The sequence below is a fragment of the Schistocerca americana genome, unplaced genomic scaffold (genome assembly GCF_021461395.2).
Source record: "Schistocerca americana isolate TAMUIC-IGC-003095 unplaced genomic scaffold, iqSchAmer2.1 HiC_scaffold_220, whole genome shotgun sequence".
In the NCBI taxonomy this organism is placed as follows: Eukaryota; Metazoa; Arthropoda; class Insecta; order Orthoptera; family Acrididae; genus Schistocerca; species Schistocerca americana.
In genome coordinates, this window is record NW_025725929.1 from 108664 (window position 1) to 133102 (window position 24439).

Genomic DNA, 24439 nt, shown 5'->3' on the forward strand with positions numbered 1-24439 from the left:
TACGTGAAGACCAACTTTGAGTATCTGCTGTGCTGGATTCATGGTGTGCTGCGTAATCCACAGACCAGACATGGATTTCTTTTTATCATTCTGTTTATATCTATAAACATAATGGAACACACATGACGCCACCTTGCAAATTAACCAAAATATAATAATGAATACATAACAATAAAATCAAATCACAAAACCATGCTATTGGGTGCGGGGTATGGCGGTGACATCGTGGCCAGGCCTCCGGATTGCGACCCCTGCCCACCTTGCCGCCGGCTGCCTAGCACCCACGTGCATAAAAAAAAAAAAAAAAAAAAAAAAAAAAAAAAAAAAAAATGGATAAGGCGCCGGACTTCGGATAAAAAAAAAAAAAAAAAAAAATGGATAAGGCATCGGCCTTCGGATCCGAAGATTGCAGGTTCGAATCCTGTCACAGTCGACTTTTTCCAGTTCTGCAAAAGATGCATGCTGTTTTACTGTGTTGTTTGAGTACTACAAAACTAGTTGAAAGTTGCTGCTGTCCGCTTCCTGGCTGCAAACCGGCATCTACCTGAAGCACAAGCAAGACAAGGGGGTTCTGTAGCGAAATTTTCGGCACTGTGCCAATCAGGAGAGTTTTTGTTGGAACTACTGCGTCTGACCCAAGAGCTACGCCACAGGCGTCTGCGCACAGTCGAGCATGTGTGTGGAATAACGGTGCTGATAGCCACGTATCATTTCAAGTAGATTTGATTCCTTTCGGACACAATTTTTCATTGAATAGGATTGTAGCTCATTTGTGGCAGCAGGACATAAGCTGTAGTGAAAAAAAAAAAAAAAAAAAAAAAAAAAAAAAAAAAAAAAAAAAGGGGTATGATTCCTGCTTAGGTTGCAGGAGGTCCCGGGTTCAAATCCCGGACGAGCCCCAGCGTTTTGTGCAAACTGATCGCACGTCAGTGGCTGAGTCAGCGCCAAAAGATCGCCGTCAATATCAAATGAATTTCTTATTCGATGTGAGCAATTGACACTCGGGTCCGACGCGTGAAGGCGATTACGAAGGTTTCGGGTACAGATGGTAGCAGATGCATGTTAGTACGTCTTGCTTAAAGTGATGAAAAAGTGTTTCCGCCCGGGATCGAACCGGGGACCTTCTGCGTGTTAGGCAGACGTGATAACCGCTACACCACGGAAACTGCTTGTGTGCACCTTACTTCACAGACAACTTATAGTGATGTTGCCATTGTAACTAAAAAATTCAATAAATGTGGTACTTGCAAAACGAAGGGACATGCAGCAGATCCACACACGACGTGGCTCATTGGAGGACAATACGACATAGGCAGGAAAATACTGTTCCCGCCCGGGATCGAACCGGGGACCTTCTGCGTGTGAAGCAGACGTGATAACCGCTACACTACGGAAAAGACGGACTTGAGGAGTCCATCCTTGTTCACTCGAACTTGCCTCAGACTTTCTCTCGTCCGCGAATGCACACACGACAGTTCTTTTGTCAGCCTGGAACCCATCACAGCCGAGGGCTCAAGAAGTCTTCGGGGTGCTCGAGAGGGTGTCTGCCGTAGCACCCCTAACGATATAGCGGCGTTTCGCGCAGTCGTTATTGCAAGTCATATCAGCAAAAGCAATCACTTTCTCAGCAGCAGGCAGTGCGAGCCCAGCGGCAGCTCTACATGAAGGTACCAATAGCCCAGGAAGGCCGCCGACCGCGGGAATTCGCGCCGCCCCCATCCCGCCAGCGTACACGAGACTTCCAGGGCACCCTGGACGACATCGAGGGACTGGAATAATTGGCGTTCGCCGTGTCACAGGGCTCGTTGGTCTAGGGGTATGATTCCTGCTTAGGGTGCAGGAGGTCCCGGGTTCAGATCCCGGACGAGCCCTAGCGTTTTGTGCAAACTGATCGCACGTCAGTGGCTGAGTCAGCGCAAAAAGATCGCCGTCAATATCAAATGAATTTCTTATTCGATGTGAGCAATTGACACTCGGGTCCGACGCGTGAAGGCGATTACGAAGGTTTCGGGTACAGATGGTAGCAGATGCATGTTAGTACGTCTTGCTTAAAGTGATGAAAAAGTGTTTCCGCCCGGGATCGAACCGGGGACCTTCTGCGTGTTAGGCAGACGTGATAACCGCTACACCACGGAAACTGCTTGTGTGCACCTTACTTCACAGACAACTTATAGTGATGTTGCCATTGTAACTAAAAAATTCAATAAATGTGGTACTTGCAAAACGAAGGGACATGCAGCAGATCCACACACGACGTGGCTCATTGGAGGACAATACGACATAGGCAGGAAAATACTGTTCCCGCCCGGGATCGAACCGGGGACCTTCTGCGTGTGAAGCAGACGTGATAACCGCTACACTACGGAAACGACGGACTTGAAGAGTCCATCCTTGTTCACTCGAACTTGCCTCAGACTTTCTCTCGTCCGCGAATGCACACACGACAGTTCTTTTGTCAGCCTGGAACCCATCACAGCCGAGGGCTCAAGAAGTCTTCGGGGTGCTCGAGAGGGTGTCTGCCGTAGCACCCCTAACGATATAGCGGCGTTTCGCGCAGTCGTTATTGCAAGTCATATCAGCAAAAGCAATCACTTTCTCAGCAGCAGGCAGTGCGAGCCCAGCGGCAGCTCTACATGAAGGTACCAATAGCCCAGGAAGGCCGCCGACCGCGGGAATTCGCGCCGCCCCATCCCGCCAGCGTACACGAGACTTCCAGGGCACCCTGGACGACATCGAGGGACTGGAATAATTGGCGTTCGCCGTGTCACAGGGCTCGTTGGTCTAGGGGTATGATTCCTGCTTAGGGTGCAGGAGGTCCCGGGTTCAAATCCCGGACGAGCCCTAGCGTTTTGTGCAAACTGATCGCACGTCAGTGGCTGAGTCAGCGCAAAAAGATCGCCGTCAATATCAAATGAATTTCTTATTCGATGTGAGCAATTGACACTCGGGTCCGACGCGTGAAGGCGATTACGAAGGTTTCGGGTACAGATGGTAGCAGATGCATGTTAGTACGTCTTGCTTAAAGTGATGAAAAAGTGTTTCCGCCCGGGATCGAACCGGGGACCTTCTGCGTGTTAGGCAGACGTGATAACCGCTACACCACGGAAACTGCTTGTGTGCACCTTACTTCACAGACAACTTATAGTGATGTTGCCATCGTAACTAAAGAATTCAATAAATGTGGTACTTGCAAACGAAGGGACATGCAGCACATCCACACACGACGTGGCTCATTGGAGGACAATACGACATAGGCAGGAAAATACTGTTCCCGCCCGGGATCGAACCGGGGACCTTCTGCGTGTGAAGCAGACGTGATAACCGCTACACTACGGAAACGACGGACTTGAAGAGTCCATCCTTGTTCACTCGAACTTGCCTCAGACTTTCTCTCGTCCGCGAATGCACACACGACAGTTCTTTTGTCAGCCTGGAACCCATCACAGCCGAGGGCTCAAGAAGTCTTCGGGGTGCTCGAGAGGGTGTCTGCCGTAGCACCCCTAACGATATAGCGGCGTTTCGCGCAGTCGTTATTGCAAGTCATATCAGCAAAAGCAATCACTTTCTCAGCAGCAGGCAGTGCGAGCCCAGCGGCAGCTCTACATGAAGGTACCAATAGCCCAGGAAGGCCGCCGACCGCGGGAATTCGCGCCGCCCCGATCCCGCCAGCGTACACGAGACTTCCAGGGCACCCTGGACGACATCGAGGGACTGGAATAATTGGCGTTCGCCGTGTCACAGGGCTCGTTGGTCTAGGGGTATGATTCCTGCTTAGGGTGCAGGAGGTCCCGGGTTCAAATCCCGGACGAGCCCTAGCGTTTTGTGCAAACTGATCGCACGTCAGTGGCTGAGTCAGCGCAAAAAGATCGCCGTCAATATCAAATGAATTTCTTATTCGATGTGAGCAATTGACACTCGGGTCCGACGCGTGAAGGCGATTACGAAGGTTTCGGGTACAGATGGTAGCAGATGCATGTTAGTACGTCTTGCTTAAAGTGATGAAAAAGTGCTTCCGCCCGGGATCGAACCGGGGACCTTCTGCGTGTTATGCAGACGTGATAACCGCTACACCACGGAAACTGCTTGTGTGCACCTTACTTCACAGACAACTTATAGTGATGTTGCCATCGTAACTAAAAAATTCAATAAATGTGGTACTTGCAAACGAAGGGACATGCAGCAGATCCACACACGACGTGGCTCATTGGAGGACAATACGACATAGGCAGGAAAATACTGTTCCCGCCCGGGATCGAACTTGGGACCTTCTGCGTGTGAAGCAGACGTGATAACCGCTACACTACGGAAACGACGGACCTGAGGAGTCCATCCTTGTTCATTCGAACTTGCCTCAGACTTTCTCTCGTCCGCGAATTCACACACGACAGTTCTTTTGTCAGCCTGGAACCCATCACAGCCGAGGGCTCAAGAAGTCTTCGGGGTGCTCGAGAGGGTGTCTGCCGTAGCACCCCTAACGATATAGCGGCGTTTCGCGCAGTCGTTATTGCAAGTCATATCAGCAAAAGCAATCACTTTCTCAGCAGCAGGCAGTGCGAGCCCAGCGGCAGCTCTACATGAAGGTACCAATAGCCCAGGAAGGCCGCCGACCGCGGGAATTCGCGCCGCCCCGATCCCGCCAGCGTACACGAGACTTCCAGGGCACCCTGGACGACATCGAGGGACTGGAATAATTGGCGTTCGCCGTGTCACAGGGCTCGTTGGTCTAGGGGTATGATTCCTGCTTAGGGTGCAGGAGGTCCCGGGTTCAAATCCCGGACGAGCCCTAGCGTTTTGTGCAAACTGATCGCACGTCAGTGGCTGAGTCAGCGCAAAAAGATCGCCGTCAATATCAAATGAATTTCTTATTCGATGTGAGCAATTGACACTCGGGTCCGACGCGTGAAGGCGATTACGAAGGTTTCGGGTACAGATGGTAGCAGATGCATGTTAGTACGTCTTGCTTAAAGTGATGAAAAAGTGCTTCCGCCCGGGATCGAACCGGGGACCTTCTGCGTGTTATGCAGACGTGATAACCGCTACACCACGGAAACTGCTTGTGTGCACCTTACTTCACAGACAACTTATAGTGATGTTGCCATCGTAACTAAAAAATTCAATAAATGTGGTACTTGCAAACGAAGGGACATGCAGCAGATCCACACACGACGTGGCTCATTGGAGGACAATACGACATAGGCAGGAAAATACTGTTCCCGCCCGGGATCGAACTTGGGACCTTCTGCGTGTGAAGCAGACGTGATAACCGCTACACTACGGAAACGACGGACCTGAGGAGTCCATCCTTGTTCATTCGAACTTGCCTCAGACTTTCTCTCGTCCGCGAATTCACACACGACAGTTCTTTTGTCAGCCTGGAACCCATCACAGCCGAGGGCTCAAGAAGTCTTCGGGGTGCTCGAGAGGGTGTCTGCCGTAGCACCCCTAACGATATAGCGGCGTTTCGCGCAGTCGTTATTGCAAGTCATATCAGCAAAAGCAATCACTTTCTCAGCAGCAGGCAGTGCGAGCCCAGCGGCAGCTCTACATGAAGGTACCAATAGCCCAGGAAGGCCGCCGACCGCGGGAATTCGCGCCGCCCCCATCCCGCCAGCGTACACGAGACTTCCAGGGCACCCTGGACGACATCGAGGGACTGGAATAATTGGCGTTCGCCGTGTCACAGGGCTCGTTGGTCAAGGGGTATGATTCCTGCTTAGGTTGCAGGAGGTCCCGGGTTCAAATTCCGGACGAGCCCTAGCGTTTTGTGCAAACTGATCGCACGTCAGTGGCTGAGTCAGCGCAAAAAGATAGCCGTCAATATCAAATGAATTTCTTATTCGATGTGAGCAATTGACACTCGGGTCCGACGCGTGAAGGCGATTACGAAGGTTTCGGGTACAGATGGTAGCAGATGCATGTTAGTACGTCTTGCTTAAAGTGATGAAAAAGTGTTTCCGCCCAGGATCGAACCGGGGACCTTCTGCGTGTTAGGCAGACGTGATAACCGCTACACCACGGAAACTGCTTGTGTGCACCTTACTTCACAGACAACTTATAGTGATGTTGCCATCGTAACTAAAAAATTCAATAAATGTGGTACTTGCAAACGAAGGGACATGCAGCAGAACCACACACAACGTGGCTCATTGGAGGACAATACGACATAGGCAGGAAAATACTGTTCCCGCCCGGGATCGAACTGGGGACCTTCTGCGTGTGAAGCAGACGTGATAACCGCTACACTACGGAAACGACGGACCTGAGGAGTCCATCCTTGTTCATTCGAACTTGCCTCAGACTTTCTCTCGTCAGCGAATGCACACACGACAGTTCTTTTGTCAGCCTGGAACCCATCACAGCCGAGGGCTCAAGAAGTCTTCGGGGTGCTCGAGAGGGTGTCTGCCGTAGCACCCCTAACGATATAGCGGCGTTTCGCGCAGTCGTTATTGCAAGTCATATCAGCAAAAGCAATCACTTTCTCAGCAGCAGGCAGTGCGAGCCCAGCGGCAGCTCTACATGAAGGTACCAATAGCCCAGGAAGGCCGCCGACCGCGGGAATTCGCGCCGCCCCCATCCCGCCAGCGTACACGAGACTTCCAGGGCACCCTGGACGACATCGAGGGACTGGAATAATTGGCGTTCGCCGTGTCACAGGGCTCGTTGGTCTAGGGGTATGATTCCTGCTTAGGGTGCAGGAGGTCCCGGGTTCAAATCCCGGACGAGCCCTAGCGTTTTGTGCAAACTGATCGCACGTCAGTGGCTGAGTCAGCGCAAAAAGATCGCCGTCAATATCAAATGAATTTCTTATTCGATGTGAGCAATTGACACTCGGGTCCGACGCGTGAAGGCGATTACGAAGGTTTCGGGTACAGATGGTAGCAGATGCATGTTAGTACGTCTTGCTTAAAGTGATGAAAAAGTGCTTCCGCCCGGGATCGAACCGGGGACCTTCTGCGTGTTATGCAGACGTGATAACCGCTACACCACGGAAACTGCTTGTGTGCACCTTACTTCACAGACAACTTATAGTGATGTTGCCATCGTAACTAAAAAATTCAATAAATGTGGTTCTTGCAAACGAAGGGACATGCAGCAGATCCACACACGACGTGGCTCATTGGAGGACAATACGACATAGGCAGGAAAATACTGTTCCCGCCCGGGATCGAACCGGGGACCTTCTGCGTGTGAAGCAGACGTGATAACCGCTACACTACGGAAACGACGGACCTGAGGAGTCCATCCTTGTTCACTCGAACTTGCCTCAGACTTTCTCTCGTCCGCGAATGCACACACGACAGTTCTTTTGTCAGCCTGGAACCCATCACAGCCGAGGGCTCAAGAAGTCTTCGGGGTGCTCGAGAGGGTGTCTGCCGTAGCACCCCTAACGATATAGCGGCGTTTCGCGCAGTCGTTATTGCAAGTCATATCAGCAAAAGCAATCACTTTCTCAGCAGCAGGCAGTGCGAGCCCAGCGGCAGCTCTACATGAAGGTACCAATAGCCCAGGAAGGCCGCCGACCGCGGGAATTCGCGCCGCCCCCATCCCGCCAGCGTACACGAGACTTCCAGGGCACCCTGGACGACATCGAGGGACTGGAATAATTGGCGTTCGCCGTGTCACAGGGCTCGTTGGTCTAGGGGTATGATTCCTGCTTAGGGTGCAGGAGGTCCCGGGTTCAAATCCCGGACGAGCCCTAGCGTTTTGTGCAAACTGATCGCACGTCAGTGGCTGAGTCAGCGCAAAAAGATCGCCGTCAATATCAAATGAATTTCTTATTCGATGTGAGCAATTGACACTCGGGTCCGACGCGTGAAGGCGATTACGAAGGTTTCGGGTACAGATGGTAGCAGATGCATGTTAGTACGTCTTGCTTAAAGTGATGAAAAAGTGCTTCCGCCCGGGATCGAACCGGGGACCTTCTGCGTGTTATGCAGACGTGATAACCGCTACACCACGGAAACTGCTTGTGTGCACCTTACTTCACAGACAACTTATAGTGATGTTGCCATCGTAACTAAAAAATTCAATAAATGTGGTACTTGCAAACGAAGGGACATGCAGCAGATCCACACACGACGTGGCTCATTGGAGGACAATACGACATAGGCAGGAAAATACTGTTCCCGCCCGGGATCGAACTTGGGACCTTCTGCGTGTGAAGCAGACGTGATAACCGCTACACTACGGAAACGACGGACCTGAGGAGTCCATCCTTGTTCATTCGAACTTGCCTCAGACTTTCTCTCGTCCGCGAATTCACACACGACAGTTCTTTTGTCAGCCTGGAACCCATCACAGCCGAGGGCTCAAGAAGTCTTCGGGGTGCTCGAGAGGGTGTCTGCCGTAGCACCCCTAACGATATAGCGGCGTTTCGCGCAGTCGTTATTGCAAGTCATATCAGCAAAAGCAATCACTTTCTCAGCAGCAGGCAGTGCGAGCCCAGCGGCAGCTCTACATGAAGGTACCAATAGCCCAGGAAGGCCGCCGACCGCGGGAATTCGCGCCGCCCCCATCCCGCCAGCGTACACGAGACTTCCAGGGCACCCTGGACGACATCGAGGGACTGGAATAATTGGCGTTCGCCGTGTCACAGGGCTCGTTGGTCAAGGGGTATGATTCCTGCTTAGGTTGCAGGAGGTCCCGGGTTCAAATTCCGGACGAGCCCTAGCGTTTTGTGCAAACTGATCGCACGTCAGTGGCTGAGTCAGCGCAAAAAGATAGCCGTCAATATCAAATGAATTTCTTATTCGATGTGAGCAATTGACACTCGGGTCCGACGCGTGAAGGCGATTACGAAGGTTTCGGGTACAGATGGTAGCAGATGCATGTTAGTACGTCTTGCTTAAAGTGATGAAAAAGTGTTTCCGCCCAGGATCGAACCGGGGACCTTCTGCGTGTTAGGCAGACGTGATAACCGCTACACCACGGAAACTGCTTGTGTGCACCTTACTTCACAGACAACTTATAGTGATGTTGCCATCGTAACTAAAAAATTCAATAAATGTGGTACTTGCAAACGAAGGGACATGCAGCAGATCCACACACAACGTGGCTCATTGGAGGACAATACGACATAGGCAGGAAAATACTGTTCCCGCCCGGGATCGAACTGGGGACCTTCTGCGTGTGAAGCAGACGTGATAACCGCTACACTACGGAAACGACGGACCTGAGGAGTCCATCCTTGTTCATTCGAACTTGCCTCAGACTTTCTCTCGTCAGCGAATGCACACACGACAGTTCTTTTGTCAGCCTGGAACCCATCACAGCCGAGGGCTCAAGAAGTCTTCGGGGTGCTCGAGAGGGTGTCTGCCGTAGCACCCCTAACGATATAGCGGCGTTTCGCGCAGTCGTTATTGCAAGTCATATCAGCAAAAGCAATCACTTTCTCAGCAGCAGGCAGTGCGAGCCCAGCGGCAGCTCTACATGAAGGTACCAATAGCCCAGGAAGGCCGCCGACCGCGGGAATTCGCGCCGCCCCCATCCCGCCAGCGTACACGAGACTTCCAGGGCACCCTGGACGACATCGAGGGACTGGAATAATTGGCGTTCGCCGTGTCACAGGGCTCGTTGGTCTAGGGGTATGATTCCTGCTTAGGGTGCAGGAGGTCCCGGGTTCAAATCCCGGACGAGCCCTAGCGTTTTGTGCAAACTGATCGCACGTCAGTGGCTGAGTCAGCGCAAAAAGATCGCCGTCAATATCAAATGAATTTCTTATTCGATGTGAGCAATTGACACTCGGGTCCGACGCGTGAAGGCGATTACGAAGGTTTCGGGTACAGATGGTAGCAGATGCATGTTAGTACGTCTTGCTTAAAGTGATGAAAAAGTGCTTCCGCCCGGGATCGAACCGGGGACCTTCTGCGTGTTATGCAGACGTGATAACCGCTACACCACGGAAACTGCTTGTGTGCACCTTACTTCACAGACAACTTATAGTGATGTTGCCATCGTAACTAAAAAATTCAATAAATGTGGTACTTGCAAACGAAGGGACATGCAGCAGATCCACACACGACGTGGCTCATTGGAGGACAATACGACATAGGCAGGAAAATACTGTTCCCGCCCGGGATCGAACTTGGGACCTTCTGCGTGTGAAGCAGACGTGATAACCGCTACACTACGGAAACGACGGACCTGAGGAGTCCATCCTTGTTCATTCGAACTTGCCTCAGACTTTCTCTCGTCCGCGAATTCACACACGACAGTTCTTTTGTCAGCCTGGAACCCATCACAGCCGAGGGCTCAAGAAGTCTTCGGGGTGCTCGAGAGGGTGTCTGCCGTAGCACCCCTAACGATATAGCGGCGTTTCGCGCAGTCGTTATTGCAAGTCATATCAGCAAAAGCAATCACTTTCTCAGCAGCAGGCAGTGCGAGCCCAGCGGCAGCTCTACATGAAGGTACCAATAGCCCAGGAAGGCCGCCGACCGCGGGAATTCGCGCCGCCCCCATCCCGCCAGCGTACACGAGACTTCCAGGGCACCCTGGACGACATCGAGGGACTGGAATAATTGGCGTTCGCCGTGTCACAGGGCTCGTTGGTCAAGGGGTATGATTCCTGCTTAGGTTGCAGGAGGTCCCGGGTTCAAATTCCGGACGAGCCCTAGCGTTTTGTGCAAACTGATCGCACGTCAGTGGCTGAGTCAGCGCAAAAAGATAGCCGTCAATATCAAATGAATTTCTTATTCGATGTGAGCAATTGACACTCGGGTCCGACGCGTGAAGGCGATTACGAAGGTTTCGGGTACAGATGGTAGCAGATGCATGTTAGTACGTCTTGCTTAAAGTGATGAAAAAGTGTTTCCGCCCAGAATCGAACCGGGGACCTTCTGCGTGTTAGGCAGACGTGATAACCGCTACACCACGGAAACTGCTTGTGTGCACCTTACTTCACAGACAACTTATAGTGATGTTGCCATCGTAACTAAAAAATTCAATAAATGTGGTACTTGCAAACGAAGGGACATGCAGCAGATCCACACACAACGTGGCTCATTGGAGGACAATACGACATAGGCAGGAAAATACTGTTCCCGCCCGGGATAGAACTGGGGACCTTCTGCGTGTGAAGCAGACGTGATAACCGCTACACTACGGAAACGACGGACCTGAGGAGTCCATCCTTGTTCATTCGAACTTGCCTCAGACTTTCTCTCGTCAGCGAATGCACACACGACAGTTCTTTTGTCAGCCTGGAACCCATCACAGCCGAGGGCTCAAGAAGTCTTCGGGGTGCTCGAGAGGGTGTCTGCCGTAGCACCCCTAACGATATAGCGGCGTTTCGCGCAGTCGTTATTGCAAGTCATATCAGCAAAAGCAATCACTTTCTCAGCAGCAGGCAGTGCGAGCCCAGCGGCAGCTCTACATGAAGGTACCAATAGCCCAGGAAGGCCGCCGACCGCGGGAATTCGCGGCGCCCCCATCCCGCCAGCGTACACGAGACCTCCAGGGCACCCTGGACGACGTCGAGGGACTGCAATATTTGGCATTCGCCGTGTCACAGGGCTCGTTGGTCTAGGTGTATGATTCATGCTAAGGGTGCAGCAGGTCCCGGGTTCAAATCCAGGACGAGCCCTAGCGTTTTGTGCAAACTGATCGCACGTCAGTGGCTGAGTCAGCGCAAAAAGATCGCCGTCAATATCAAATGAATTTCTTATTCGATGTGAGCAATTGACACTCGGGTCCGACGCGTGAAGGCGATTACGAAGGTTTCGGGTACAGATGGTAGCAGATGCATGTTAGTACGTCTTGCTTAAAGTGATGAAAAAGTGTTTCCGCCCGGGATCGAACCGGGGACCTTCTGCGTGTTAGGCAGACGTGATAACCGCTACACCACGGAAACTGCTTGTGTGCACCTTACTTCACAGACAACTTATAGTGATGTTGCCATCGTAACTAAAAAATTCAATAAATGTGGTACTTGCAAACGAAGGGACATGCAGCAGATCCACACACGACGTGGCTCATTGGAGGACAATACGACATAGGCAGGAAAATACTGTTCCCGCCCGGGATCGAACTTGGGACCTTCTGCGTGTGAAGCAGACGTGATAACCGCTACACTACGGAAACGACGGACCTGAGGAGTCCATCCTTGTTCATTCGAACTTGCCTCAGACTTTCTCTCGTCCGCGAATGCACACACGACAGTTCTTTTGTCAGCCTGGAACCCATCACAGCCGAGGGCTCAAGAAGTCTTCGGGGTGCTTGAGAGGGTGTCTGCCGTAGCACCCCTAACGATATAGCGGCGTTTCGCGCAGTCGTTATTGCAAGTCATATCAGCAAAAGCAATCACTTTCTCAGCAGCAGGCAGTGCGAGCCCAGCGGCAGCTCTACATGAAGGTACCAATAGCCCAGGAAGGCCGCCGACCGCGGGAATTCGCGCCGCCCCGATCCCGCCAGCGTACACGAGACTTCCAGGGCACCCTGGACGACATCGAGGGACTGGAATAATTGGCGTTCGCCGTGTCACAGGGCTCGTTGGTCTAGGGGTATGATTCCTGCTTAGGGTGCAGGAGGTCCCGGGTTCAAATCCCGGACGAGCCCTAGCGTTTTGTGCAAACTGATCGCACGTCAGTGGCTGAGTCAGCGCAAAAAGATCGCCGTCAATATCAAATGAATTTCTTATTCGATGTGAGCAATTGACACTCGGGTCCGACGCGTGAAGGCGATTACGAAGGTTTCGGGTACAGATGGTAGCAGATGCATGTTAGTACGTCTTGCTTAAAGTGATGAAAAAGTGCTACCGCCCGGGATCGAACCGGGGACCTTCTGCGTGTTAGGCAGACGTGATAACCGCTACACCACGGAAACTGCTTGTGTGCACCTAACTTCACAGACAACTTATAGTGATGTTGCCATCGTAACTAAAAAATTCAATAAATGTGGTACTTGCAAACGAAGGGACATGCAGCAGATCCACACACGACGTGGCTCATTGGAGGACAATACGACATAGGCAGGAAAATACTGTTCCCGCCCGGGATCGAACCGGGGACCTTCTGCGTGTGAAGCAGACGTGATAACCACTACACTACGGAAACGACGGACCTGAGGAGTCCATCCTTGTTCACTCGAACTTGCCTCAGACTTTCTCTCGTCCGCGAATGCACACACGACAGTTCTTTTGTCAGCCTGGAACCCATCACAGCCGAGGGCTCAAGAAGTCTTCGGGGTGCTCGAGAGGGTGTCTGCCGTAGCACCCCTAACGATATAGCGGCGTTTCGCGCAGTCGTTATTGCAAGTCATATCAGCAAAAGCAATCACTTTCTCAGCAGCAGGCAGTGCGAGCCCAGCGGCAGCTCTACATGAAGGTACCAATAGCCCAGGAAGGCCGCCGACCGCGGGAATTCGCGCCGCCCCCATCCCGCCAGCGTACACGAGACTTCCAGGGCACCCTGGACGACATCGAGGGACTGGAATAATTGGCGCTCGCCGTGTCACAGGGCTCGTTGGTCTAGGGGTACGAGTTCCGCCGCAGCAGCGGCCGTGTGCAGACGTGCCGGAGTGCTCGCTCCGCGCGTGTTAGGCGGCGCCTGCAGCTGGTTTAGTCTTGTGAGTACATCATGGCCTTTGCTATGGATGATCAGTTACGCCGTTACACGTTGCGTTTCCAATTTCCGTTCGGGTTTGGCCGACCACATGTCTACGAATTAGTCGATTTTTTCTTCGACAGATTGGGTCTTAAAGACGAGGAAGTTTTAGGATTTTCGTACGATTTTCTGGCGAATGCCGTCTACGTGAAACTTGTTAGTGACGAGCCCTGTTTACGTATAATAGACTTAACTAAGGGTACCGCCGAGTTCGTTAATTCTGATGGTGAAATTTGTAAAGTTGTCGTTACCCATGCTGGTTTAGGCCTGCGCACCGTCCGTGTATTCAACCTCCCATTTGAAATTGATCTTGAACGTATTCGGCAATGTCTGTCCCAGTATGGGAACGTATTGGAAATTCACCAAGAGCAGTGGAGCGGACTTAAACACTTCAATGTGGATAATGGTGTCCGGGTAGCGCGAATTGATCTATGCAAGCATATCCCGTCAAACGTCGTGGTACAAGGCTTCCGGGCACTCGTAATGTACGAGGGGCAACCACGTACATGTGTCCTTTGTGGCTCTCCGGACCATATGAAGGCCGCGTGTCCCCGTTCTAAACCAGTGCGTCGTGTTTTCCGACAACGTGATGGCCTTGTAGTTGGGCAGGATGGTAATAGGCCGACGTATGCCGAGAGCCTTGTCGGTCCGTCTGCCGTTAGCGCGCCACAGCTGCACGCGGCTGAGGTTGTGCCAGACGTGACCGCCGCCGATGTAAACACAGCTACGGCGAGCCGACTGCCCGGTGCTTCTGACGCAGAAACCTATGCAAACGACGGGGCCGGAAATTTGCGCCCTTCCGATGCTGGCGTGGTCCGTGTGGAACTTCCGCCTCTGTTGCCCGATCAACATTTGCTCCCATCTGTGGAGAGTCTTCCACCTGAGGACTCTGATGACCAGCCGCGAGTTTCCCATCCCCTTCAAGTGACTTCTCCAGTCAGCGTAGTTTCCGGCAAGGAACAGTCTCCCACGGGAGCTACCCCTACCGCTGCGAAATCTGACATCAACCAACAAGTCGAAGACACCCGTCCTCAGCGGAAAGGCCGACAAAAAAAATCGGTCCGTAAGCAGAGTGACGAGGAAACTCGTACTCTTGAACAGAAACTGCAGCGTACTATCAAGCAGTTCCGGACGGATGAATGTGAGAAACTCGTCACAGACGATGGAGTACAGGTAGTGCAGCATTCAGAGGAACCCGATATGGGGATGCATGTCGACAGTTCTGGACCCGATACATTTATGGATACCGCTCACTCGCCGGGGTCGAGCAGGCAGACTTCCTGGGCTGACGATACGCATTAATATGGCATCACCCTTCTTATGCGGGATTACAAAATTGCAACTGCTAATATAAATCGAATAACATCTGATGTAAAATTAAAATGTTTGACTGACTATCTGTATGCCGCCGATGTAGATATCGTATTCCTACAAGAAGTCGTCACACCCAAAGTCGGGAATGTCACAGGCTATAAGGCCCTCATAAATATTGGCGATGAGGCAGGGACTGCAATTTTGTACAAAGCGGGCATCACTTGTAAACCTCGAGCGATTTTAGAAACGGGTCGAGGGATTGCCGTCCAATTCGAAGATTTGCTTTTGGTCAACGTCTATGCCCCGACTGGATCTGTAGGCCGAAGGGATAGGAGTGTTTTTTATCGCGATGAAATTGTGCCATTATTATCCTGTGGTTGTTCGAAGGTTTTATTGGGCGGCGATTTTAATTGTGTTATACGCAGAGAAGACCAGTGTCCGAATATTAATTTTTGTTTGGAGTTGCGAGATCTAATAGATGGGCTGGACTTACAAGATACCTGGTGCTCACTTCGCCCGCAGGTGACCGGATATACGTATGTTACCGCTGCCTCCGCTAGTCGTCTGGATAGGTTCTATGTATCTAAAGACATTTTAAGCGCTGCCAGGGATTGTGAAATATGGCCTGTTAATTTTAGCGACCACTGTGCGTATCACATCACGCTTCGGCACGTTTCGCAGAAAACCTTTTTGGGTCGAGGCGTATGGCACCTGAACGTCGCACTGTTGGACGACGGCGACCTGAAGAAGGATCTCATTGCAACGTGGCAATGGTGCCTCCAGCGACGACAAAGGTATAGGGAGCGTGTTCATTGGTGGACAGAGCTAGTAAAACCGCACATAAAGAAATGTATTTGTCAGTTTGCCAGGGCCAAGGCGTACTGGAAGAAACAGACGTTGGAATTTTATTTTACCGCTCTCCGCCAGTTGTACAACGATTCCTCTGCACTGCCTGGCAATCTCCTTCGCATTAAACGTACCAAAGCCAAAATCACCGCATTGGTTCGTGAGTCTCTGGCAGGAGCCCAAGTCAGGGCACGCGCTTTCGATGACACCTTTAACGAGTCAGCGTCCTTGTACCACGTCATACGGGAAGCTAAAAGAGGCAGACAAAAAATCATTACTCAACTGACAGATGACGATGGTCGTGTTTATGATGAGCAAGGCGAGCTTAAGGCTTTTATTCGGAATCATTTCCGGCAACTTTACTCACTGCCTGACACAGATGTAGAGGCGGGAGAGGAATTTTTGTCTAACATTACGGCATCGGTGGATCCGGACGACCACGCACAGCTCCTGGCAAACATAACTAACTTCGAAGTGAAGTCAATCATTACGTCTGCGGCGAAAGGAAAAGCTGCAGGATCAGACGGTTTGCCGGTTGAATTTTATCTTCGGTATTGGGATGTTTTCGGCGACGAACTGACTATCATGTATAATGAACTGTTAACGCATACTGCTTTTCCATCGCAGTTCACTGAGGGTCTGATAGTCTTAGTCTCCAAACCGTCACCAGGGACTTCACTCAATACCTTACGACCAATCACCCTACTCAATGCAGATTTCAAAATCTTTACTCGGATTCTGAATGCCAGACTCAAGCCAGTCCTTAGTAAAGTGCTTGGTTCATACCACATGAACGTAGTTACTGGTCGATCGATGATAGACGCCCTGTGCGAATACCGAGATATTGCATATTTGACTTGGATTTGCAAGACCACGTTGGCAATAGTCTTTTTTGACTTCGACAAGGCATTTGATCGGACTAACCATGGATTTCTCTTCAGAACGCTGGACAAACTGGGTTTCAACCAGCTTTTCGTACAGATAATCAGGAACTGTATCTGCAATACGTCTTCCCGCGTGAAATTCAACGGCCAGTTAACAGCCCCTGTGCCCATTCAACAAGGTTTGCGACAAGGGTGCCCGCTTTCCACGACTCTTTTCGCCATTGCTATAGAGCCACTACTGAAAACGTTTTGCGTCACCTTACCGGGTCTTCAAACGCTGAATACCAAGACCGTCTGTCATGCCTATGCGGACGATATCAGCGTCCTTATCAACAACGACGAAGAGTTTGATACCGTGCGGCGGCTTGTCCACCGGTATGCCAGCGCCTGCGGTGCACGCCTTAACGAACGGAAATCCAAAGTCTTGCATTTAGGTCCGCAGGCTCGATTCGCGGACACCGTTTGGTTAGAGGCAACCAACCAGCTCAAGCACCTTGGTTTGATTCTCACTCCGAATCCACGGGAAATGGTAAGAGTGAATTGGGAACAGAAGCTCAACGTCCTTCGAGCTTTGATTCGTGAGCACAATATGCGGTGTTTAGACAGGATTCAGAGAGCACATTTCGTCAATTATTATGTTCTCAGCAAGATTTACCATGTTGCCGCTGTTCTCCCTATTCCTCCTGATATTGCAAATAGAATCTTAGCCCTTGCAGGCTGGTACATTTGGCGAGGTAATATTTTTAAAGTCGCTTTCAAGGCTACCGCTTTACCTCGGTATAAAGGTGGTTTAGCTCTTAAAAATGTTGAATTACAGTGCTTAGCGATTTTTCTCGCTCGAACGACAAGGATCTTACGAAATAGTCAGACAGGTCTTACAGCACGTCTCTTCCAGCAGTTACGACCACCGGATATGACGCCGCCGATAAATGTTGGACATATCCATCCCGAGCTCGTTCATATTCGCCGATATTACGTGGAGTCCAGCTATGTACATCAACACCTGCAACCACTCACTGCTGCTGCTGTCTACAGTGTATTTACGAATCGGCAACAGAATAACTCCATAGAAATGAAGTATCCTGGCAAGGACTGGCGACAAATTTGGGTGAATATCAGCACTCCTCTCCTTCACTCCCGAGTTCGTTCCGTGTGGTATGATGTGGTGAACGAGGTGATACCCACGGGGGAGAAATTGTGTAAGATCCAACTACGGCCTACTCCGACTTGCGACGCCTGTGGCCATGTGGAAACATTGCCACACATATTAAACTGCAGAGATCAGACGCAAATCTGGAATTGGACGAGAATGAAACTGGCTGTTATTAATAGAACGACGCCATCCGCAATACAACTGCAAGATATATTCCAACCGGACTGGAAATTATTTCCGAAATCTAAAAATAATAGCTATACCTGGTTAATTGGACAGTACCTATATTATATGCTGACGACTAAAACGCCTACACTTTCTGATTTTCATATGTATCTTATTGCCGAATATTACGCGATCAAACGATTACGGAAATATAAAGAAAAGTTTCAGAATTTTCTCACCGTTGCTTTGAATGATGGGAAGCTTTAAGTGTGCGAACCAATGGGTACGATCATAGCTTTTTTTTAAATTTATTTCTTCTCTTATCTGGGTATCTCATTGTCAGTTTTCAGGACTCCATTGCTTCATAGGTTGTACAAGGTGGGCACCTAAGGTCAACGAGAAGCAGCATGCAACAGGATGCCAAACTTGTGAAGCCAGTATTTATTTCTGTTTTTACTTTACTCAGAAGACAAGTATAGTTTAATTTCACGAAGTTTAACAGACGGGGCAGTATTTCTTTCTAGATATCCATTTTTCCTCTATACGGAACTTTATTTCTATTATTATTTACGATGCTGACAGAGAAACCTCTGATCTTGTTGTTTTTGTCTCCACTAACTCAAGGAACACATACTAGTAACCAGTTACTTTCGCTAATAACTCCAAGAAAACACCACGGCGGTAATCTCGGCGAACTTACTCTCAACGCTAAGAGATGCCGACTTTGAATCATGCCTTCAGGAAACTGAATCATCGACGAATGCAGAACGACACGGAAACATTATGCTATTATTACGTGAAGACGAGCATGAGACGTAGTGATCCTGAGATCTACCACCGCAAAAAAAAAAAAAAAAAAAAAAAAAAAAAAAAAAAAAAAAAAAAAAAAAAAAAAAAAAAAAAAAAGTTAAAAAAATAAATAAATTATACACTACTATAGCGCAGAAGCTAGCCGAAGAAGGCACACAAAGGTGAGCGTATGGATGGGCTGTGTGGGGAGAAGGGAGGCCCAAAAAAAAAAAAGTAAAAAAAAGGGGTATGATTCCTGCTTAGGGTGCAGGAGGTCCCGGGTTCGAATCCCGGACGAGCCCTAGCGTTTTGTGCAAACTGATCGCACGTCAGTGGCTGAGTCAGCGCAAAAAGATCGCCGTCAATATCAAATGAATTTCTTATTCGATGTGAGCAATTGACACTCGGGTCCGACGCGTGAAGGCGATTACGAAGGTTTCGGGTACAGATGGTAGCAGATGCATGTTAGTACGTCTTGCTTAAAGTGATGAAAAAGTGTTTCCGCCCGGGATCGAACCGGGGACCTTCTGCGTGTTAGGCAGACGTGATAACCGCTACACCACGGAAACTGCTTGTGTGCACCTTACTTCACAGACAACTTATAGTGATGTTGCCATCGTAACTAAAAAATTCAATAAATGTGGTACTTGCAAACGAAGGGACATGCAGCAGATCCACACACGACGTGGCTCATTGGAGGACAATACGACATAGGCAGGAAAATACTGTTCCCGCCCGGGATCGAACCGGGGACCTTCTGCGTGTGAAGCAGACGTGATAACCGCTACACTACGGAAACGACGGACCTGAGGAGTCCATCCTTGTTCACTCGAACTTGCCTCAGACTTTCTCTCGTCCGCGAATGCACACACGACAGTTCTTTTGTCAGCCTGGAACCCATCACAGCCGAGGGCTCAAGAAGTCTTCGGGGTGCTCGAGAGGGTGTCTGGCGTAGCACCCCTAACGATATAGCGGCGTTTCGCGCAGTCGTTATTGCAAGTCATATCAGCAAAAGCAATCACTTTCTCAGCAGCAGGCAGTGCGAGCCCAGCGGCGTGTGAAGCAGACGTGATAACCGCTACACTACGGAAACGACGGACCTGAGGAGTCCATCCTTGTTCACTCGAACTTGCCTCAGACTTTCTCTCGTCCGCGAATGCACACACGACAGTTCTTTTGTCAGCCTGGAACCCATCACAGCCGAGGGCTCAAGAAGTCTTCGGGGTGCTCGAGAGGGTGTCTGCCGTAGCACCCCTAACGATATAGCGGCGTTTCGCGCAGTCGTTATTGCAAGTCATATCAGCAAAAGCAATCACTTTCTCAGCAGCAGGCAGTGCGAGCCCAGCGGCAGCTCTACATGAAGGTACCAATAGCCCAGGAAGGCCGCCGACCGCGGGAATTTGCGCCGCCCCCATCCTGCCAGCGTACACGAGACTTCCAGGGCACCCTGGACGACATCGATGGACTGGAATAATTGGCGTTCGCCGTGTCACAGGGCTCGTTGGTCTAGGGGTATGATTCCTGCTTAGGGTGCAGGAGGTCCCGGGTTCGAATCCCGGACGAGCCCTAGCGTTTTGTGCAAACTGATCGCACGTCAGTGGCTGAGTCAGCGCAAAAAGGTCGCCGTCAATATCAAATGAATTTCTTATTCGATGTGAGCAATTGACACTCGGGTCCGACGCGTGAAGGCGATTACGAAGGTTTCGGGTACAGATGGTAGCAGATGCATGTTAGTACGTCTTGCTTAAAGTGATGAAAAAGTGTTTCCGCCCGGGATCGAACCGGGGACCTTCTGCGTGTTAGGCAGACGTGATAACCGCTACACCACGGAAACTGCTTGTGTGCACCTTACTTCACAGACAACTTATAGTGATGTTGCCATCGTAACTAAAAAATTCAATAAATGTGGTACTTGCAAACGAAGGGACATGCAGCAGATCCACACACGACGTGGCTCATTGGAGGACAATACGACATAGGCAGGAAAATACTGTTCCCGCCCGGGATCGAACCGGGGACCTTCTGCGTGTGAAGCAGACGTGATAACCGCTACACTACGGAAACGACGGACCTGAGGAGTCCATCCTTGTTCACTCGAACTTGCCTCAGACTTTCTCTCGTCCGCGAATGCACACACGACAGTTCTTTTGTCAGCCTGGAACCCATCACAGCCGAGGGCTCAAGAAGTCTTCGGGGTGCTCGAGAGGGTGTCTGCCGTAGCACCCCTAACGATATAGCGGCGTTTCGCGCAGTCGTTATTGCAAGTCATATCAGCAAAAGCAATCACTTTCTCAGCAGCAGGCAGTGCGAGCCCAGCGGCAGCTCTACATGAAGGTACCAATAGCCCAGGAAGGCCGCCGACCGCGGGAATTCGCGCCGCCCCCATCCCGCCAGCGTACACGAGACTTCCAGGGCACCCTGGACGACATCGAGGGACTGGAATAATTGGCGTTCGCCGTGTCACAGGGCTCGTTGGTCTAGGGGTACGATTCCTGCTTAGGTTGCAGGAGGTCCCGGGTTCAAATCCCGGACGAGCCCTAGCGTTTTGTGCAAACTGATCGCACGTCAGTGGCTGAGTCAGCGCAAAAAGATCGCCGTCAATATCAAATGAATTTCTTATTCGATGTGAGCAATTGACACTCGGGTCCGACGCGTGAAGGCGATTACGAAGGTTTCGGGTACAGATGGTAGCAGATGCATGTTAGTACGTCTTGCTTAAAGTGATGAAAAAGTGCTACCGCCCGGGATCGAACCTGGTACCTTCTGCGTGTTAGGCAGACGTGATAACCGCTACACCACGGAAACTGCTTGTGTGCACTTTACTTCACAGACAACTTATAGTGATGTTGCCATCGTAACTAAAAAATTCAATAAATGTGGTACTTGCAAACGAAGGGACATGCAGCAGATCCACACACGACGTGGCTCATTGGAGGACAATACGACATAGGCAGGAAAATACTGTTCCCGCCCGGGATCGAACCGGGGACCTTCTGCGTGTAAAGCAGACGTGATAACCGCTACACTACGGAAACGACGGACCTGAGGAGTCCATCCTTGTTCACTCGAACTTGCCTCAGACTTTCTCTCGTCCGCGAATGCACACACGACAGTTCTTTTGTCAGCCTGGAACCCATCACAGCCGAGGGCTCAAGAAGTCTTCGGGGTGCTCGAGAGGGTGTCTGCCGTAGCACCCCTAACGATATAGCGGCGTTTCGCGCAGTCGTTATTGCAAGTCATATCAGCAAAAGCAATCACTTTCTCAGCAGCAGGCAGTGCGAGCCCAGCGGCAGCTCTACATGAAGGTACCAATAGCCCAGGAAGGCCGCCGACCGCGGGAATTCGCGCCGCCCCCATCCCGCCAGCGTACACGAGACTTCCAGGGCACCCTGGACGACATCGAGGGACTGGAATAATTGGCGTTCGCCGTGTCACAGGACTCGTTGGTCTAGGGGTATGATTCCTGCTTAGGTTGCAGGAGGTCCCGGGTTCAAATTCCGGACGAGCCCTAGCGTTTTGTGCAAACTGATCGCACGTCAGTGGCTGAGTCAGCGCAAAAAGATCGCCGTCAATATCAAATGAATTTCTTATTCGATGTGAGCAATTGACACTCGGGTCCGACGCGTGAAGGCGATTACGAAGGTTTCGGGTACAGATGGTAGCAGATGCATGTTAGTACGTCTTGCTTAAAGTGATGAAAAAGTGTTTCCGCCCGGGATCGAACCGGGGACCTTCTGCGTGTTAGGCAGACGTGATAACCGCTACACCACGGAAACTGCTTGTGTGCCCCTTACTTCACAGACAACTTATAGTGATGTTGCCATCGTAACTAAAAAATTCAATAAATGTGGTACTTGCAAACGAAGGGACATGCAGCAGATCCACACACGACGTGGCTCATTGGAGGACAATACGACATAGGCAGGAAAATACTGTTCCCGCCCGGGATCGAACCGGGGACCTTCTGCGTGTGAAGCAGACGTGATAACCGCTACACTACGGAAACGACGGACCTGTGGAGTCCATCCTTGTTCATTCGAACTTGCCTCAGACTTTCTCTCGTCCGCGAATGCACACACGACAGTTCTTTTGTCAGCCTGGAACCCATCACAGCCGAGGGCTCAAGAAGTCTTCGGGGTGCTCGAGAGGGTGTCTGCCGTAGCACCCCTAACGATATAGCGGCGTTTCGCGCAGTCGTTGTTGCAAGTCATATCAGCAAAAGCAATCACTTTCTCAGCAGCAGGCAGTGCGAGCCCAGCGGCAGCTCTACATGAAGGTACCAATAGCCCAGGAAGGCCGCCGACCGCGGGAATTCGCGCCGCCCCCATCCCGCCAGCGTACACGAGACTTCCAGGGCACCCTGGACGACATCGAGGGACTGGAATAATTGGCGTTCGCCGTGTCACAGGGCTCGTTGGTCTAGGGGTACGAGTTCCGCCGCAGCAGCGGCCGTGTGCAGACGTGCCGGAGTGCTCGCTCCGCGCGTGTTAGGCGGCGCCTGCAGCTGGTTTAGTCTTGTGAGTACATCATGGCCTTTGCTATGGATGATCAGTTACGCCGTTACACGTTGCGTTTCCAATTTCCGTTCGGGTTTGGCCGACCACATGTCTACGAATTAGTCGATTTTTTCTTCGACAGATTGGGTCTTAAAGACGAGGAAGTTTTAGGATTTTCGTACGATTTTCTGGCGAATGCCGTCTACGTGAAACTTGTTAGTGACGAGCCCTGTTTACGTATAATAGACTTAACTAAGGGTACCGCCGAGTTCGTTAATTCTGATGGTGAAATTTGTAAAGTTGTCGTTACCCATGCTGGTTTAGGCCTGCGCACCGTCCGTGTATTCAACCTCCCATTTGAAATTGATCTTGAACGTATTCGGCAATGTCTGTCCCAGTATGGGAACGTATTGGAAATTCACCAAGAGCAGTGGAGCGGACTTAAACACTTCAATGTGGATAATGGTGTCCGGGTAGCGCGAATTGATCTATGCAAGCATATCCCGTCAAACGTCGTGGTACAAGGCTTCCGGGCACTCGTAATGTACGAGGGGCAACCACGTACATGCGTCCTTTGTGGCTCTCCGGACCATATGAAGGCCGCGTGTCCCCGTTCTAAACCAGTGCGTCGTGTTTTCCGACAACGTGATGGCCTTGTAGTTGGGCAGGATGGTAATAGGCCGACGTATGCCGAGAGCCTTGTCGGTCCGTCTGCCGTTAGCGCGCCACAGCTGCACGCGGCTGAGGTTGTGCCAGACGTGACCGCCGCCGATGTAAACACAGCTACGGCGAGCCGACTGCCCGGTGCTTCTGACGCAGAAACCTATGCAAACGACGGGGCCGGAAATTTGCGCCCTTCCGATGCTGGCGTGGTCCGTGTGGAACTTCCGCCTCTGTTGCCCGATCAACATTTGCTCCCATCTGTGGAGAGTCTTCCACCTGAGGACTCTGATGACCAGCCGCGAGTTTCCCATCCCCTTCAAGTGACTTCTCCAGTCAGCGTAGTTTCCGGCAAGGAACAGTCTCCCACGGGAGCTACCCCTACCGCTGCGAAATCTGACATCAACCAACAAGTCGAAGACACCCGTCCTCAGCGGAAAGGCCGACAAAAAAAATCGGTCCGTAAGCAGAGTGACGAGGAAACTCGTACTCTTGAACAGAAACTGCAGCGTACTATCAAGCAGTTCCGGACGG

General features: G+C 51.1%; 44 non-coding genes across 44 annotated transcripts; 10 read left to right on the forward strand and 34 right to left on the reverse strand.

Annotated features, from left to right (window-relative positions):
* Positions 1-1093: 1093 nt before the first annotated feature.
* Positions 1094-1166, reverse strand: Trnav-aac. The gene has a single exon. It is a non-coding gene; the product is annotated as a tRNA-Val (tRNA).
* A 158-nt stretch (positions 1167-1324) lies between these two features.
* On the reverse strand, positions 1325-1397 carry Trnav-cac. The gene has a single exon. It is a non-coding gene; the product is annotated as a tRNA-Val (tRNA).
* A 402-nt stretch (positions 1398-1799) lies between these two features.
* Positions 1800-1871, forward strand: Trnap-agg. The gene has a single exon. It is a non-coding gene; the product is annotated as a tRNA-Pro (tRNA).
* A 194-nt stretch (positions 1872-2065) lies between these two features.
* Positions 2066-2138, reverse strand: Trnav-aac. The gene has a single exon. It is a non-coding gene; the product is annotated as a tRNA-Val (tRNA).
* A 158-nt stretch (positions 2139-2296) lies between these two features.
* On the reverse strand, positions 2297-2369 carry Trnav-cac. The gene has a single exon. It is a non-coding gene; the product is annotated as a tRNA-Val (tRNA).
* Positions 2370-2770: 401 nt separating this feature from the next.
* Positions 2771-2842, forward strand: Trnap-agg. The gene has a single exon. It is a non-coding gene; the product is annotated as a tRNA-Pro (tRNA).
* A 194-nt stretch (positions 2843-3036) lies between these two features.
* On the reverse strand, positions 3037-3109 carry Trnav-aac. Its single transcript has one exon. It is a non-coding gene; the product is annotated as a tRNA-Val (tRNA).
* Positions 3110-3266: 157 nt separating this feature from the next.
* Trnav-cac lies at positions 3267-3339 on the reverse strand. Its single transcript has one exon. It is a non-coding gene; the product is annotated as a tRNA-Val (tRNA).
* A 402-nt stretch (positions 3340-3741) lies between these two features.
* On the forward strand, positions 3742-3813 carry Trnap-agg. Its single transcript has one exon. It is a non-coding gene; the product is annotated as a tRNA-Pro (tRNA).
* A 194-nt stretch (positions 3814-4007) lies between these two features.
* Trnav-aac lies at positions 4008-4080 on the reverse strand. Its single transcript has one exon. It is a non-coding gene; the product is annotated as a tRNA-Val (tRNA).
* A 157-nt stretch (positions 4081-4237) lies between these two features.
* Positions 4238-4310, reverse strand: Trnav-cac. Its single transcript has one exon. It is a non-coding gene; the product is annotated as a tRNA-Val (tRNA).
* Positions 4311-4712: 402 nt separating this feature from the next.
* On the forward strand, positions 4713-4784 carry Trnap-agg. Its single transcript has one exon. It is a non-coding gene; the product is annotated as a tRNA-Pro (tRNA).
* A 194-nt stretch (positions 4785-4978) lies between these two features.
* Positions 4979-5051, reverse strand: Trnav-aac. The gene has a single exon. It is a non-coding gene; the product is annotated as a tRNA-Val (tRNA).
* Positions 5052-5208: 157 nt separating this feature from the next.
* On the reverse strand, positions 5209-5281 carry Trnav-cac. Its single transcript has one exon. It is a non-coding gene; the product is annotated as a tRNA-Val (tRNA).
* A 668-nt stretch (positions 5282-5949) lies between these two features.
* Positions 5950-6022, reverse strand: Trnav-aac. Its single transcript has one exon. It is a non-coding gene; the product is annotated as a tRNA-Val (tRNA).
* A 157-nt stretch (positions 6023-6179) lies between these two features.
* Positions 6180-6252, reverse strand: Trnav-cac. The gene has a single exon. It is a non-coding gene; the product is annotated as a tRNA-Val (tRNA).
* A 402-nt stretch (positions 6253-6654) lies between these two features.
* Trnap-agg lies at positions 6655-6726 on the forward strand. Its single transcript has one exon. It is a non-coding gene; the product is annotated as a tRNA-Pro (tRNA).
* Positions 6727-6920: 194 nt separating this feature from the next.
* On the reverse strand, positions 6921-6993 carry Trnav-aac. Its single transcript has one exon. It is a non-coding gene; the product is annotated as a tRNA-Val (tRNA).
* Positions 6994-7150: 157 nt separating this feature from the next.
* Trnav-cac lies at positions 7151-7223 on the reverse strand. Its single transcript has one exon. It is a non-coding gene; the product is annotated as a tRNA-Val (tRNA).
* Positions 7224-7625: 402 nt separating this feature from the next.
* On the forward strand, positions 7626-7697 carry Trnap-agg. Its single transcript has one exon. It is a non-coding gene; the product is annotated as a tRNA-Pro (tRNA).
* Positions 7698-7891: 194 nt separating this feature from the next.
* Trnav-aac lies at positions 7892-7964 on the reverse strand. Its single transcript has one exon. It is a non-coding gene; the product is annotated as a tRNA-Val (tRNA).
* A 157-nt stretch (positions 7965-8121) lies between these two features.
* Trnav-cac lies at positions 8122-8194 on the reverse strand. The gene has a single exon. It is a non-coding gene; the product is annotated as a tRNA-Val (tRNA).
* A 668-nt stretch (positions 8195-8862) lies between these two features.
* Positions 8863-8935, reverse strand: Trnav-aac. Its single transcript has one exon. It is a non-coding gene; the product is annotated as a tRNA-Val (tRNA).
* Positions 8936-9092: 157 nt separating this feature from the next.
* Positions 9093-9165, reverse strand: Trnav-cac. Its single transcript has one exon. It is a non-coding gene; the product is annotated as a tRNA-Val (tRNA).
* A 402-nt stretch (positions 9166-9567) lies between these two features.
* Positions 9568-9639, forward strand: Trnap-agg. The gene has a single exon. It is a non-coding gene; the product is annotated as a tRNA-Pro (tRNA).
* A 194-nt stretch (positions 9640-9833) lies between these two features.
* Positions 9834-9906, reverse strand: Trnav-aac. The gene has a single exon. It is a non-coding gene; the product is annotated as a tRNA-Val (tRNA).
* A 157-nt stretch (positions 9907-10063) lies between these two features.
* Positions 10064-10136, reverse strand: Trnav-cac. Its single transcript has one exon. It is a non-coding gene; the product is annotated as a tRNA-Val (tRNA).
* A 668-nt stretch (positions 10137-10804) lies between these two features.
* Positions 10805-10877, reverse strand: Trnav-aac. Its single transcript has one exon. It is a non-coding gene; the product is annotated as a tRNA-Val (tRNA).
* Positions 10878-11034: 157 nt separating this feature from the next.
* Trnav-cac lies at positions 11035-11107 on the reverse strand. Its single transcript has one exon. It is a non-coding gene; the product is annotated as a tRNA-Val (tRNA).
* Positions 11108-11775: 668 nt separating this feature from the next.
* On the reverse strand, positions 11776-11848 carry Trnav-aac. The gene has a single exon. It is a non-coding gene; the product is annotated as a tRNA-Val (tRNA).
* A 157-nt stretch (positions 11849-12005) lies between these two features.
* Trnav-cac lies at positions 12006-12078 on the reverse strand. Its single transcript has one exon. It is a non-coding gene; the product is annotated as a tRNA-Val (tRNA).
* Positions 12079-12480: 402 nt separating this feature from the next.
* Trnap-agg lies at positions 12481-12552 on the forward strand. Its single transcript has one exon. It is a non-coding gene; the product is annotated as a tRNA-Pro (tRNA).
* Positions 12553-12746: 194 nt separating this feature from the next.
* On the reverse strand, positions 12747-12819 carry Trnav-aac. The gene has a single exon. It is a non-coding gene; the product is annotated as a tRNA-Val (tRNA).
* A 157-nt stretch (positions 12820-12976) lies between these two features.
* Positions 12977-13049, reverse strand: Trnav-cac. The gene has a single exon. It is a non-coding gene; the product is annotated as a tRNA-Val (tRNA).
* A 6196-nt stretch (positions 13050-19245) lies between these two features.
* Trnav-aac lies at positions 19246-19318 on the reverse strand. The gene has a single exon. It is a non-coding gene; the product is annotated as a tRNA-Val (tRNA).
* Positions 19319-19475: 157 nt separating this feature from the next.
* Positions 19476-19548, reverse strand: Trnav-cac. The gene has a single exon. It is a non-coding gene; the product is annotated as a tRNA-Val (tRNA).
* Positions 19549-20244: 696 nt separating this feature from the next.
* On the forward strand, positions 20245-20316 carry Trnap-agg. Its single transcript has one exon. It is a non-coding gene; the product is annotated as a tRNA-Pro (tRNA).
* Positions 20317-20510: 194 nt separating this feature from the next.
* On the reverse strand, positions 20511-20583 carry Trnav-aac. Its single transcript has one exon. It is a non-coding gene; the product is annotated as a tRNA-Val (tRNA).
* Positions 20584-20740: 157 nt separating this feature from the next.
* On the reverse strand, positions 20741-20813 carry Trnav-cac. Its single transcript has one exon. It is a non-coding gene; the product is annotated as a tRNA-Val (tRNA).
* A 402-nt stretch (positions 20814-21215) lies between these two features.
* On the forward strand, positions 21216-21287 carry Trnap-agg. Its single transcript has one exon. It is a non-coding gene; the product is annotated as a tRNA-Pro (tRNA).
* Positions 21288-21481: 194 nt separating this feature from the next.
* On the reverse strand, positions 21482-21554 carry Trnav-aac. Its single transcript has one exon. It is a non-coding gene; the product is annotated as a tRNA-Val (tRNA).
* Positions 21555-21711: 157 nt separating this feature from the next.
* Trnav-uac lies at positions 21712-21784 on the reverse strand. The gene has a single exon. It is a non-coding gene; the product is annotated as a tRNA-Val (tRNA).
* Positions 21785-22452: 668 nt separating this feature from the next.
* Trnav-aac lies at positions 22453-22525 on the reverse strand. The gene has a single exon. It is a non-coding gene; the product is annotated as a tRNA-Val (tRNA).
* A 157-nt stretch (positions 22526-22682) lies between these two features.
* On the reverse strand, positions 22683-22755 carry Trnav-cac. The gene has a single exon. It is a non-coding gene; the product is annotated as a tRNA-Val (tRNA).
* Positions 22756-24439: the final 1684 nt, after the last annotated feature.